The 14868-nt window shown below is 46.8% G+C and overlaps 1 protein-coding gene across 1 annotated transcript in view; it reads left to right on the top strand.

Annotated features, from left to right (window-relative positions):
• Window positions 1–14868, top strand: part of rnf123 (ring finger protein 123) — a 266404-nt gene that overhangs the window by 202646 nt on the left and 48890 nt on the right. The window lies entirely within an intron of this gene.

Below are 14868 nucleotides of genomic sequence, written 5' to 3'. Positions count from 1 at the left end.
TGCAAAAATGTCTAAACCTGTTTTTGCTTTGTCGTTATGGGGTATTGTGTGTAGATTGATGAGGGAAAACATCTATTTAATCCATTTTAGAATACGGCTGTAACGTAACAAAATGTGGAAAAAGTGAAGGGGTCTGAATACTTTCCGAATGCACTGTACATAATGGCTTTAAAGGCCCCTCCCATTCCATACATTATGGCTTTAAAGGTCCTCTGCCTCCATAGATAATGGCTTTAAAGGTCCTCTCCCTACATACATAATGGCGTTAAAGGCCCCTGCCTCCCTCCATAGATAATGGCTTTAAAGGGCGGCAGGTAGCTTAGTGGTTAAGCTGTGCCAGTAAGTTGTGCCAGTAACCGAAAGGTCGCTGGTTCTAATCCCCGAGCCAACTAGGTGAAAAATCTGTCTGTGCCCTTGAGCAAGGCACTTCACCCTAATTGCTCCTGTAAGTCGCTCTGGATAAGAGTGTCTGCTAAATGACTAAAATGTAAATGTAAGGCCCCTCTCCAACCATACATAATGGCTTTAAAGGCCCCTCTCCAACCATACATAATGGCTTTAGAGGCCCCTCTCCAACCATACATAATGGCTTTAGAGGCCCCTCTCCAACCATACATAATGGCTTTAAAGGCCCCTCTCCAACCATACATAATGGCTTTAGAGGCCCCTCTCCAACCATACATAATGGCTTTAGAGGCCCCTCTCCAACCATACATAATGGCTTTAAAGGCCCCTCTCCAACCATACATAATGGCTTTAAAGGCCCCTCTCCAACCATACATAATGGCTTTAAAGGCCCCTCTCCAACCATACATAATGGCTTTAAAGGCCCCTCTCCAACCATACATAATGGCTTTAAAGGCCCCTCTCCAACCATACATAATGGCTTTAGAGGCCCCTCTCCAACCATACATAATGGCTTTAAAGGCCCCTCTCCAACCATACATAATGGCTTTAAAGGCCCCTCTCCAACCATACATAATGGCTTTAAAGGCCCCTCTCCAACCATACATAATGGCTTTAGAGGCCCCTCTCCAACCATACATAATGGCTTTAAAGGCCCCTCTCCAACCATACATAATGGCTTTAAAGGCCCCTCTCCAACCATACATAATGGCTTTAGAGGCCCCTCTCCAACCATACATAATGGCTTTAAAGGCCCCTCTCCAACCATACATAATGGCTTTAGAGGCCCCTCTCCAACCATACATAATGGCTTTAAAGGCCCCTCTCCAACCATACATAATGGCTTTAGAGGCCGCTCTCCAACCATACATAATGGCTTTAAAGGCCCCTCTCCAACCATACATAATGGCTTTAAAGGCCCCTCTCCAACCATACATAATGGCTTTAAAGGCCCCTCTCCAACCATACATAATGGCTGTCTCCATAGATAAACTCCTCAGCAGCCACCTGTTGTTTAGTACAGTAGAACACCTCTCCCGAGTGGCGCCACTAGAGATCCTGGTTCGAATCCAGGCTCTGTCGTAGCCGGCCGCGACCGGGAGACCCATGGGGCGGCGCACAATTTGGCCCAGCGTCGTCCAGGGTAGGGGAGGGAATGGCCGGCAGGGATGTAGCTCAGTTGGTAGAGCATGGCGTTTGCAACGCCAGGGTTGTGGGTTCGATTCCCACGGGGGGCCAGTATGAAAATGTATGCCCTCACTAACTGTAAGTCGCTCTGGATAAGAGCGTCTGCTAAATGACTAAAATGTACATGTAGTTGCTGTCAGTCAGGACCTAATCTACACTCCCCTCATCCTGGTTTATGATTTAAACTCAGAGGACAGTAATGTATGCACCTCAGTCAGTAGACTATTGATCTCTTATGACAGTAAACTCCCTTGGACAGAGAGAGAGAGAGATAAAAAGAGGTGAAATGACCCCAGGGTCTTTTCAGAGTTTATTAGAGCGAGCGGATTTTAGCGGGAGGAAGTGTGCGCCACTAGGCCAGCAATGCTATCTTATGTAATTGGATGGCTCATTTGTGCACTGGGTTCTGAGAGAGAGAGGGGGGAGATGAAGAGAGAGGGGGAGAGAGAGAGAAAGATGGAGAGATAGGAGAAAGAGAGAGAGAGAGAGAGAGAAGAGAACATGATAAATGAGGTCCCTCACAGGGAGTCTTGTAATCCTGTGAGGTCCTGACGGTAACAGCTTGGGCTCCGGTGTTTTGGAGGGTAACGGAAGGAGCTCTCATTAGGGCTTCTCTCTCGCTCCAGCCCCCCTCTTCATTACATCCTACCTCCATGGGGCAGGTGTTACATTAGCTGTATTAATCAAGACAGTGAGTGAGTCCCGAATGGCACCCTATTCCCAATATAGCGCCTCAGGCTCTGGTCAAAAGTAGTGCACTATATCGGCAATAACGAGCCGTTTGGGACACAAACAGTGTGTGGAGGATGTATATGTCCTCCGCCACTCTGTTAGCTAGCTGCCAGTCAATGCCTGCCAATCTCTGATGTTTTGCTATTCAATTAAAGGCCCAGTGCAGTCAAAAACTAGATGTTCCTGTGTTTTACTGTATATATATATATATATATATATATATATATATATATATATATATATATATATATATATATATATTACCACACTATGAGGTTGGAATAATTCTGTGAAATTGTTAAAATGAAGATAATGCCCTTTTAGTGTAAGAGCTGTTTGAAAATACTGTTTTGGTGGGATGTTTTGGCCTGCCTTTGTTAATAGTCCAATAAGAAAGAGAGTTCCAAACCTCTCTGCCAATAACAGCTAGTTTTCAGTTTCCCCCTCCCCACTCAGACCACTCCCAGACAGTCCTAGCAAATTCTTGCTTGAGAAATTGCTCTTTGCTAAGAAGCTATTTTTGTTTATTTTTGACCATTTAAATTGAAAACGATCACAGTAGGGTACTTCATTGTTACCCATAATTCACTTACAGTACATTCAGAAAGTATTCAGACCCCTTGACCTATTCTACGTTTTGTTTTTACAGCCTGAATTCAGAATGGATTAAATATTTTTTTTCTTACCCATCTACACACAATACCCCATAATGACAAAGTGAAAACATGTTGTTAGAGATTTTAGCAAATGTATTGCAAATGAAATAGAGAAATATCTAATTTACATAAGTATTCACACCCCTGAGTCAATACTTTGTAGAAGCACCTTTTGGCAGTGATTACAGCTTTGAGTTGTCTTGTGTATCGTCTGTATTAGCTTTGCACATCTGGATTTAGGGATTTTCTCCCGTTCTTCCTTGCAGATTTTCTCAAGCTCTGTTAAGTTGGGGAGAGGCAGTGAACAGTAATGTTAAAGTCTTTCCACAAATTTGCAATGGGATTCAAGTGCTTTGGTTGGGCCACTCAAGGACTTTCACATTCTTGTTCTGAAGCCATTCCAGCGTTGCTTTGGCTGTATGCTTGGGGTCATTGTCCTGTTGGAATACAAATCTTTGCCCCAGTCTAAGGTCGTTTGCACTCTGAAGCAGGTTCTCGTCAAGGATTTGCCTGTATCAAGGATTTGCTCCATTCATTGTTCCCTCTATCCTTACCAGTCTCCCAGTCCCTGCCGCTGAAAAGCATCCCCATAGCATCATGCTGCCACCACCATGCTTCACGGTAAGGATGGTGTGAAATGGGTGTTGAGTTGTGCCAGGGTTTACTCCAGACAGCGCTTTGCATTCAATCAATCAATCAATCAATTTTATTTTATATAGCCCTTCTTACATCAGCTAATATCTCGAAGTGCTGTACAGAAACCCAGCCTAAAACCCCAAACAGCTAGTAATGCAGGTGTAGAAGCACGGTGGCTAGGAAAAACTCCCTAGAAAGGCGAAAACCTAGGAAGAAACCTAGAGAGGAACCAGGCTATGAGGGGTGGCCAGTCCTCTTCTGGCTGTGCCGGGTGGAGATTATAACAGAACCATGCCAAGATGTTCAAAAATGTTCATAAGTGACAAGCATGGTCAAATAATAATCAGGAATAAATCTCAGTTGGCTTTTCATAGCCGATCATTAAGAGTTGAAAACAGCAGGTCTGGGACAGGTAGGGGTTCCATAACCGCAGGCAGAACAGTTGAAACTGGAATAGCAGCAAGGCCAGGCGGACTGGGGACAGCAAGGAGTCACCACGGCCGGTAGTCCCGACGTATGGTCCTAGGGCTCAGGTCTCTCAGTTGGCTTTTCATAGCCGATCATTAAGAGTTGAAAACAGCAGGTCTGGGACAGGTAGGGGTTTCGTAGCCGCAGGCAGAACAGTTGAAACTGGAATAGCAGCAAGGCCAGGCGGACTGGGGACAGCAAGGTGTCATCATGCCCGGTAGTCCTGACGTATGGTCCTAGGGCTCAGGTTCTCAGAGAGAAAGAGAGAACGAGAGAATTAGAGAGAGCATACTTAAATTCACACAGGACACTGGATAAGACAGGAGAAGTACTCCAGGTATAACCAACTAACCCCAGCCCCCCGACACATAAACTACTGCAGCATAAATACTGGAGGCTGAGACAGGAGCGGTCCGGAGACACTGTGGCCCCATCCGAAGAAACCCCCGGACAGGGCCAAACAGGAAGGATATAACCCCACCCACTCCGCCAAAGCACAGCCCCCGCACCACTAGAGGGATATCCCCAACCACCAACTTACAATCCTGAGACAAGGCCGAGTATAGCCCACAGAGGTCTCCACCACAGCACAAACCAAGGGGGGGGCGCCAACCCAGACAGGAAGATCACGTCAGTAACTCAACCCACTCAAGTGACGCACCCCTCCCAGGGACGGCATGAAAGAGCACCAGCAAGCCAGTGACTCAGCCCCTGCAACAGGGTTAGAGGCAGAGAACCCCAGTGGAGAGGGGAACCGGCCTGGCAGAGACAGCAAGGGCTGTTCGTTGCTCCAGCCTTTCCGTTCACCTTCACACTCCTGGGCCAGACTACACTCAATCATATGACCTACTGAAGAGATAAGTCTTCAGTAAAGACTTAAAGGTTGAGACCGAGTCTGCGTCTCTCACATGGGTAGGCAGACTGTTCCATAAAAATGGAGATCTATAGGAGAAAGCCCTGCCTCCCGCTGTTTGCTTAGAAATTCTAGGGACAATTAGGAGGCCTGCGTCTTGTGACCGTAGCGTACGTATTGGTATGTACGGCAGGACCAACTCGGAAAGATAGGTAGGAGCAAGCCCATGTAACGCTTTATAGGTTAACAGTAAAACCTTGAAATCAGCCCTTGCCTTAACAGGAAGCCAGTGTAGGGAAGCTAGCACTGGAGTAATATGATCAAATTTCTTGGTTCTAGTCAGGATTCTAGCAGCCGTATTTAGCACTAACTGAAGTTTATTTAGTGCTTTATCCGGGTAGCCGGAAAATAGAGCATTGCAGTAGTCTAATCTAGAAGTAACAAATGCATGGATTAATTTTTCTGCATCATTTTTGGACAGAAAATTTCTGATTTTTGCAATGTTACGTAGATGGAAAAAAGCTGTCCTTGAAACAGTCTTGATATGTTCGTCAAAAGAGAGATCAGGGTCAAGAGTAACGCCGAGGTCCTTCACAGTTTTATTTGAGACGACTTTACAACCATCAAGATGAATTGTCAGATTTAACAGAAGATCTCTTTGTTTCTTGGGACCTAGAACAAGCATCTCTGTTTTGTCCGAGTTTAAAAGTAAAAAGTTTTCAGCCATCCACTTCCTTATGTCTGAAACACAGGCTTCTAGCGAGGGCAATTTTGGGGCTTCACCATGTTTCATTGAAATGTACAGCTGTGTGTCATCCGCATAGCAGTGAAAGTTAACATTATGTTTTCGAATAACATCCCCAAGAGGTAAAATATATAGTGAAAACAATAGTGGTCCTAAAACGGAACCTTGAGGAACACCGAAATGTACAGTTGATTTGTCGGAGGACAGACCATTCACAGAGACAAACTGATATCTTTCCGACAGGTAGGATCTAAACCAGGCCAGAACTTGTCCGTGTAGACCAATTTGGGTTTCCAGTCTCTCCAAAAGAATGTGGTGATCGATGGTGTCAAAGGCAGCACTAAGGTCTAGTAGCACGAGGACAGATGCAGAGCCTCGGTCTGACGCCATTAAAAGGTCATTTACCACCTTCACAAGTGCAGTCTCAGTGCTATGATGGGGTCTAAAACCAGACTGAAGCATTTCGTATACATTGTTTGTCTTCAGAAAGGCAGTGAGTTGCTGCGCAACAGCTTTTTCTAAAATTTTAGAGAGGAATGGAAGATTCGATATAGGCCGATAGTTTTTTATATTTTCCGGGTCAAGGTTTGGCTTTTTCAAGAGAGGCTTTATCACTGCCACTTTTAGTGAGTTTGGTACACATCCGGTGGATAGAGAGCTGTTTATTATGTTCAACATAGGAGGGCCAAGCACAGGAAGCAGCTCCTTCAGCAGTTTAGTAGGAATAGGATCCAGTATGCAGCTTGAAGGTTTAGAGGCCATGATTATTTTCATCATTGTGTCAAGAGATATAGTACTAAAACACTTAAGTGTCTCTCCCGATCCCAGGCCCTCGCAGAGCTGTGCAGATCCAGGACAGCTAAGCCTTGGAGGAATACGCAGATTCAAAGAGGAGTCCGTAATTTGCTTTCTAATGGTCATGATCTTTTCCTCAAAGAAGTTCATGAATTTATCACTGCTGAAGTGAAAGCCATCCTCTCTTGGGGAATGCTGCTTTTTAGTTAGCTTTGCAACAGTATCAAAAAGAAATTTTGGATTGTTCTTATTTTCCTCGATTAAGTTGGAAAAGTAGGATGATCGAGCAGCAGTGAGGGCTCTTCGGTACTGCACGGTACTGTCTTTCCAAGCTAGTCGGAAGACTTCCAGTTTGGTGTGGCGCCATTTCCGTTCCAATTTCCTGGAAGCTTGCTTCAAAGCTCGGGTATTTTCTGTATACCAGGGAGCTAGTTTCTTATGACAAATGTTTTTCGTTTTTAGGGGTGCAACTGCATCTAGGGTATTGCGCAAGGTTAAATTGAGTTCCTCAGTTAAGTGGTTAACTGATTTTTGTCCTCTGACGTCCTTGGGTAGGCAGAAGGAGTCTGGAAGGGCATCAATGAATTTTTGTGTTGTTTGAGAATTTATAGCACGACTTTTGATGCTCCTTGGTTGGGGTCTGAGCAGATTATTTGTTGCGATTGCAAATGTAATAAAATGGTGGTCCGATAGTCCAGGATTTTGTGGAAAAACATTAAGATCTACAACATTTATTCCATGGGACAAAACTAGGTCCAGAGTATGACTGTGGCAGTGAGTAGGTCCAGAGACATGTTGGACAAAACCCACTGAGTCGATAATGGCTCCGAAAGACTTTTGGAGTGGGTCTGTGGACTTCTCCATGTGAATATTAAAATCACCAAAAATTAGAATATGATCTGCTATGACTACAAGGTCTGATAGGAATTCAGGAAACTCAGAGAGGAACGCTGTATATGGCTCAGGAGGCCTGTAAACAGTAGCTATAAAAAGTGATTGAGTAGGCTGCATAGATTTCATGACTAGAAGCTCAAAAGATGAAAACGCCATTTTTTTTTTTGTAAATTGAAATTTGCTATCGTAAATGTTAGCAACACCTCCGCCTTTGCGGGATGCACGGGGAATATGGTCACTAGTGTAACCAGGAGGTGAGGCCTCATTTAACACAGCAAATTCATCAGGCTTAAGCCATGTTTCAGTCAGGCCAATCACATCAAGATTATGATCAGTGATTAGTTCATTGACTATGACTGCCTTTGAAGTGAGGGATCTAACATTAAGTAACCCTATTTTGAGATGTGAGGTATCACGATCTCTTTCAATAATGGCAGGAATGGAGGAGGTCTTTATCCTAATAAGATTGCTAGGGTGAACACCGCCATGTTTAGTTTTGCCCAACCTAGGTCGAGGCACAGACACAGTCTCAATGGGTATGGCTGAGCTGACTACACTGACTGTGCTATTGGCAGACTCCACTAAGCTGGCAGGTTGGCTAACAGCCTGCTGCCTGGCCTGCACCCTATTTCACTGTGGGGCTAGAGGAGTTAGAGCCCTATCTATGTTGGTAGATAAGAGGAGAGCACCCCTCCAGCTAGGATGGAGTCCGTCACTCCTCAGCAGGTCAGGCTTGGTCCTGTTTGTGGGTGAGTCCCAGAAAGAGGGCCAATTATCCACAAATGTTATATTTTGGGAGGGGCAGAAAACAGTTTTCAACCAGCGATTAAGTGCTGAGACTCTGCTGTAGAGCTCGTCACTTCCCCTAACTGGGAGGGGGCCAGAGACAATTACTCGATGCCGACACATCTTTCTAGCTGATTTACACGCTGAAGCTATGTTGCACTTGGTGACCTCTGACTGTTTCATCCTAACATCGTTGGTGCCGACGTGGATAACAATATCTCTATACTCTCTACACTCGCCAGTTTTAGCTTTAGCCAGCACCATCTTTAGATTAGCCTTAACGTCGGTAGCCCTGCCCCCTGGTAAACAGTGTATGATCGCTGGGTGATTCGTTTTAAGTCTAATACTGCGGGTAATGGAGTCGCCAATGACTAGGGTTTTCAATTTGTCAGAGCTAATGGTGGGAGCCTTCGGCGTCTCAGACCCCGTAACGGGAGGAGTAGAGACTAGAGAAGACTCAGACTCAGACTCCGACTCGCTACATAATGGGGAAAACCGGTTGAAGGTTTCTGTCGGCTGAATGAGCGACACCGGTTGAGCATTCCAACAGTATTTCCCTCCAGAAGCCATGAGAAAGTTGTCCGGCTGCGGGGACTGTGCGGGGGGATTTATACTAACGTTACTGTCTGTACTTACTGGTGGCACAGACGCTGTTTCTTCCTTTCCTACACTGAGGTTACCCTTGCCTAACGATTGCGTCTGAAGCTGGGCTTGTAGCACAGCTATTCTCGCCGTAAGGCGATCGTTCTCCTGTATATTATGAGTACAGCGACTGCAATTAGAAGACATCATGTTAATGTTACTACTTAGCTTCGGCTGTTGAAGATGTTGATGAACCATGTCCAGATAAAGCGTCCGGAGTGAAAAAGTTGAATAAGGGAAAAAAGTTGCGATGGAAAAAAGGAAAATAACGTAAAGTTGGCAGCTAAAACGCACAGGAAAATGACTCTTCTGTCTCGGGATAAACGTCCGGGGTGAAAAAGTTTAACGAAAAAAAGATGAGTGAGGACAAAACTAAAAAGTTGGTAAATTTGTTGAACACAGAGATTGATTAAACGTTTATTAAAAGTAAAACGTGAATAGTTTTGGCAGGTAGCCAAGTAGCAACAAACAGCACAGCAGCACGGAGACAATGCGGAAGCGGAAGCGAGACGGAGAGTTACATTTTTGTCTCATCAGACCTTTGTCTTTCACTTGCCTTTTTGCAAATGAACTCCAGTCGTGCTGTCATGTGCCTTTTTCTCAGGAGTGGCTTCCGTCTGGTGCTGTAGAGACTATTGTCCTTCTGGAAGGTTCTCCCATCTCAGCCAAGGAACTGTAGTTCTGTCAGTGGTCATTGGGTTCTTGGTCAACTCCCTCACCAAGGTCGTTCTTGCCCGGCTGCTCAGTTTGGTCGGACGGCCAACTCTAGGCAGAGTCTGGGTCGGACGGCCAGCTCTAGGCAGTCTGGGTCGGACGGCCAGCTCTAGGCAGTCTGGGTCGGACGGCCAGCTCTAGGCAGTCTGGGTCGGACGGCCAGCTCTAGGCAGTCTGGGTCGGACGGCCAGCTCTAGGCAGTCTGGGTCGGACGGCCAGCTCTAGGCAGTCTGGGTCGGACGGCCAGCTCTAGGCAGTCTGGGTCGGACGGCCAGCTCTAGGCAGTCTGGGTCGGACGGCCAGCGCAGCACAATATTTTTTCCATTTCCAAATGATGGAGAACACTGTGCTCTTGGAAACTTTCAACACTCTGGAAATTATTTTATACCCTTCCCCAGATATATGCCTCATCACTATTATATCTCAGAGATCTATGGACAGTTCCTTGGACTTCATGGTACAGTTTCAACTGTGGGACCTTGTATAGACAGGTGTGTTTCTTTCTAAATAATGTCCAAACAATGTAATTGTCCACAGGTGGACTCCAGTCAAGTTGTAGTGGCATCTTAAGAAAATTGGATTCACCTGAGCTCAATTTGGAGTCTCATAGCAAAATGGGTGTGAATACTTATGTAAGAGATTTCTGCATTTAATTTTCAATACATTTGCCCCCCAATTTTTTTATTTTTTTTTCACTTTGTCATTATGGGGTATTGTGCGCAGATTGGTGAGAAAAAACTATCAATTTAATCAATTTTGAAATCAGGTTGTAACACAACAAAATATGGAATAAGTCAAGGGATATGAATACTTTCTGAAGAATGTGGATCTCTGGTTCAGGGTGACCCAGCGATACAAATGCTTGCCCTCCTCCCCAACCCTCCAGAAACCTTCCCATATATACTTCCTCTGTGTCTTGCTATGTTTCCTCTAAATGCACTGTGGCAACGACATGGCCAAGTTCACAAAACGGAGAGGAGAGGGAGATTAGATTTTTAGATTTTTTAAATATATTTTTGATTTTAGTCATTTAGCAGACACTCTTATCCAGAGTGACTTACAGTTAGTGAATGCATACGTTTTTTTATTTTTATAATTTTTTTATACTGGCCCCCCGTGGGAAACGAACCCACATCCCTGCCGGCCAAACCCTCCCCTACCTTGGATGACGCTGGACCAATTGTGCGCCGCCCATGGGTCTCCCGGTTGCGGCCGGCTGCGACAGAGCCTGGCCTCAAACCAGGATCTCTAGTGGCGCAGCTAGCACTGCGATGCAGTGCCTTAGACCACTGCGCCACTCGGGAGTCACTGCGCCACTCGGGAGTCAATGGAGGGGGGAGGGAGAGGAGAGGGTTTGTGGCGGGAGGCATCACCTCTGTCCCACCTGCTGCTGCTGCTGCTAACACAAGTTATTTTCATCAGCACACACCCCCCCCTCCCTCACTCCCCCTCCCTCGCTCCCCCTCCCTCACTCTCCCTCCCTCTTTCATTTGTTCTTGTGGCTCTGCTTTCTCACTGTCCTTGGCTCTGCGCTCTAGGGTTGGGGTTGGCTCTGAGATCACAACAAATTATTGTACAATTAAAAATTGATGAATGATGATTATGGAACCACCAATTAATAATACACTGAAGAATTCTTCACATTCTCAATGTTTAAAAAATAAATATTGATTTAACCTCTACGGGATCGGTGTCCCTTATATGGGACGGTTGAGCTAATGTGATTAGCATGACTGTTGTAAGTAACAGCAAACTTTCCAGGACATAGACATGTCTTATATGTGCAGAAAGCTTAAATTATTGTTAATCTAACTGCACTGTCCAATTTACAGTAGCTATTACAGCAAAAAGATACTATGCTATTGTTTGAGGAGAGTGCACAACTACAATAAACTTATCACGGCAACTGCTTTGATACATTCACCTCTGAAGGTAAATAATGTACTTATATTCAGTAATCTTGCTCTGATTTGTCATCCCAAGGGTCCCAGAGATAAAATTTAGCATGGTTTTGTTTGATAAAAACCATTTTTTATATTCAAATGTAGGAACTGGGTTCTACAGTTTGAACCCTCTGCTGTCTCTGGCTCCACACCCACCTCGCCCGGCCATCTAGATGTGTGAAAGTTAGTGTATAAGCTAATGATCCATCATGTATGACATTCCTGGGAGTGTGTAAACTTACATTTTGTATTACCATATCATTTTTGTATGTTCTCTATAGTTATGTACTTGAAAATGTATCAATTGACCAATTCGGCACATTTGGGCAGACTTGATACAAAATAGTCCAGCATTGCAATGCTTCACTGGATCAATCTGAAACTTTGCACACACACTGCTGCCATCTAAATTGTGCCTAAACTGCAATATTAGATTGTGGCCTTTCTCTTGCATTTCAAATATGATAAAAATAAAAATAGAAAACGCATGTTTTTTTGTTTGTATTATCTTTTACCAGATCTAATGTGTTATATTCTCCAACATTAATTTCACATTTCCACAAACTTCAAAGTGTTTCCTTTCAAATTGTATCAATAATATGCATATCCTTGCTTCAGGTCCTGAGCTACAGGCAGTTAGATTTGGGTATGTCATTTTAGGCAAACATTTAAAAAAAGGGTCTGATTCATAAGAAGTTAATGAATGATGATGATAATTGTAGAATTGCCGAACGAGGACAATGTTAAATGTTCAGTCATGTTCTGAACTGAAGGACAGGTTCCTGCCTTTCTCTCCAAGGGTATCTGAGCTGTAAAGATAGTGTGAACTAACCAGTACAGCCGACCAGCCAGGAGGACAGCAATACATTATAGATGAGCATCTCAGATGGTGCACAGCATTAAACACACAGCAGCCACTGGAGGAAAGAATAGGAGGAGAGGCTGATGGATGTTATTCTATTACCACTTCAAACATCTTTAAATATCTCTCCATCTCTCTCAATGGCCATGCTGCCAGTCAGGACTCTACTTCTCCTCCTCCTGGTCCTCCTGTTCCCCCCCTCCTCCTGTTCCTCCTCCTCCTGTCCCGGTCCCTCCTCCTCCTCCTCCTCCTCCTCCACCTCCTGTCCCTCCTCCTGTTCCCCCCCTCCTCCTCCTCCTCCTCCTCCTGTCCCCCCCTCCTCCTCCTGCCCCTCCTCCTGTCCCCCCCCCTCCTCCTCCTGCCCCTCCTCCACCTCCTGTTCCTCCTCCTGTCCCCCCTCCTGTCCCTCATCCTCCTCCTGTCCCCCCTCCTGTCCCTCCTCCTCCTCCTGTCCCCCCTCCTGTCCCTCCTCCTCCTCCTGTCCCCCCCTCCTCCTCCTGCCCCTCCTCCTGTCCCCCCCCCTCCTCCTCCTGCCCCTCCTCCACCTCCTGTTCCTCCTCCTGTCCCCCCTCCTGTCCCTCATCCTCCTCCTGTCCCCCCTCCTGTCCCTCCTCCTCCTCCTGTCCCCCCTCCTGTCCCTCCTCCTCCTCCTGTTCCCCCTCCACCTCCTGTCCCTCCTCCACCTCCTGTTCCTCCTCCTGTCCCTCCTCCTCCTGTTCCTCCTCCTGTTCCCCCTCCTCCTCCACCTCCTCCTCCTGTCCCCCCTCCTGTCCCTCCTCCACCTCCTCCTCCTGTCCCCCCTCCTGTCCCTCCTCCACCTCCTGTCCCTCCTCCTGTCCCCCCTCCTGTCCCTCATCCTCCTCCTGTCCCCCCTCCTGTCCCTCATCCTCCTCCTGTCCCTCATCCTCCTCCTGTCCCCCCTCCACCTCCTGTCCCTCCTCCTGTCCCCCCTCCTGTCCCTCCTCCACCTCCTGTCCCTCCTCCTGTCCCCCCTCCTGTCCCTCCTCCTCCTCCTGTCCCCCCTCCTGTCCCTCCTCCTCCTGTCCCCCCTCCTGTCCCTCCTCCTCCTCCTGTCCCCCCTCCTGTCCCTCCTCCACCTCCTGTTCCTCCTCCTGTCCCTCCTCCTCCTGTTCCTCCTCCTGTCCCCCCTCCTGTCCCTCCTCCTCCTGTTCCTCCTCCTGTCCCCCCTCCTGTCCCTCCTCCTCCTCCTGTCCCTCCTCCTCCTCCTGTCCCTCCTCCACCTCCTGTTCCTCCTCCTGTCCCTCCTCCTCCTGTTCCTCCTCCTGTTCCCCCTCCTCCTCCACCTCCTCCTCCTGGCCCTCCTCCTCCTCCTCCTCCTGTCCCTCCTCCTCCTGTCCCTCCTCCTGTCCCCCCTCCTCCTCCTCCTGTTCCTCCTCCTGTCCCTCCTCCTCCTCCTCCTGTTCCTCCTCCTGTCCCTCCTCCTCCTCCTGTTCCTTCTCCTCCTCTTTGCCTTTTGAGTAAGTTCCCATAAATATCCAAATATAAGTATATATGAAAGTGTTGAGGTGGTTGGTGCTGTAACAACACGTGTTCTCTCTGTCCTTCATCCTCCATATGAAATAACAGTAGAGAAGGCGAATGGTTCACACGCACACACCAGTGCCTGCTGGCTCTGAGCCTCTGGCAAGTGGCTAACCTTTACCTGGACAAAGCAGCTCTTATATATGGCATCTGGGATTGGCTGTACATTATATAGACTAGTGTATAGAATATAGAAAGCACCATATGCATATAAAGATAATAAAGTTCTCTGTGCTTCTCCAATAAGGGGTGTGTCCCAAACCGCAACCTATTCTCTGAATAGGGTAATACTTTCGACCAGGAAGTAGTGCACTATAAAGGGTATAGGGTTCCGTTTGGGGGACACACACACCAAGAAATCAGTGTATTATCCCACCCTGTCTGGACCATATGCTTGGCCTGGCTGGCGTCAGCTTAGATCTATCTATGTAATCATTCAGCTCTGAGTGCCGTGGCTATGAGCCAGCACGGCAACTTCTGCCCAACCCAAAACACTACCACACTCTTTGCTTCAGAGGCTGGGAGACAGAGAAAGAGGGAGGGAGAGAGGTAGAGAGAGAGAGAGAGAGAGAGAGGGAGAGAGAGAGAGATGCTGATGGATGCTGTACAATTAGCTGTGTCCAATGACCACTAGGAACTTGAGAGGGCACTACCATACCACAACTAGAGGTTGTGTTTTGTGTTTCTGCTAGTTCTGTCAGCTAAGTGGTGGTCCCATGCCGGACACCCTGCTGTAGCAATAATGTGTAACGTTAGGTCCACTTTACTGGGTCTCAGACTAGACATACATCAAATGGACATTGTGTTTCCCAGATGTAACTCCATCTAACTGTGAGCTGTGTTGTTTCCCAGATGTAACTCCATCTAGCTGTGAGCTGTGTTGTTTCCCAGATGTAACTCCATCTAACTGTAAGCTGTGTTGTGTTTCCCAGATGTAACTCCATCTAACTGTGAGCTGTGTTGTTTCCCAGATGTAACTCCATCTAGCTGTGAGCTGTGTTGTTTCC

This window comes from Coregonus lavaretus (assembly GCF_964263955.1).
Source record: "Coregonus lavaretus genome assembly, chromosome: 8".
In the NCBI taxonomy this organism is placed as follows: domain Eukaryota; kingdom Metazoa; phylum Chordata; class Actinopteri; order Salmoniformes; family Salmonidae; genus Coregonus; species Coregonus lavaretus.
The sequence above is the reverse complement of the archived record's forward strand: the minus strand, read 5'-3'. Positions and strand labels throughout refer to the sequence as shown.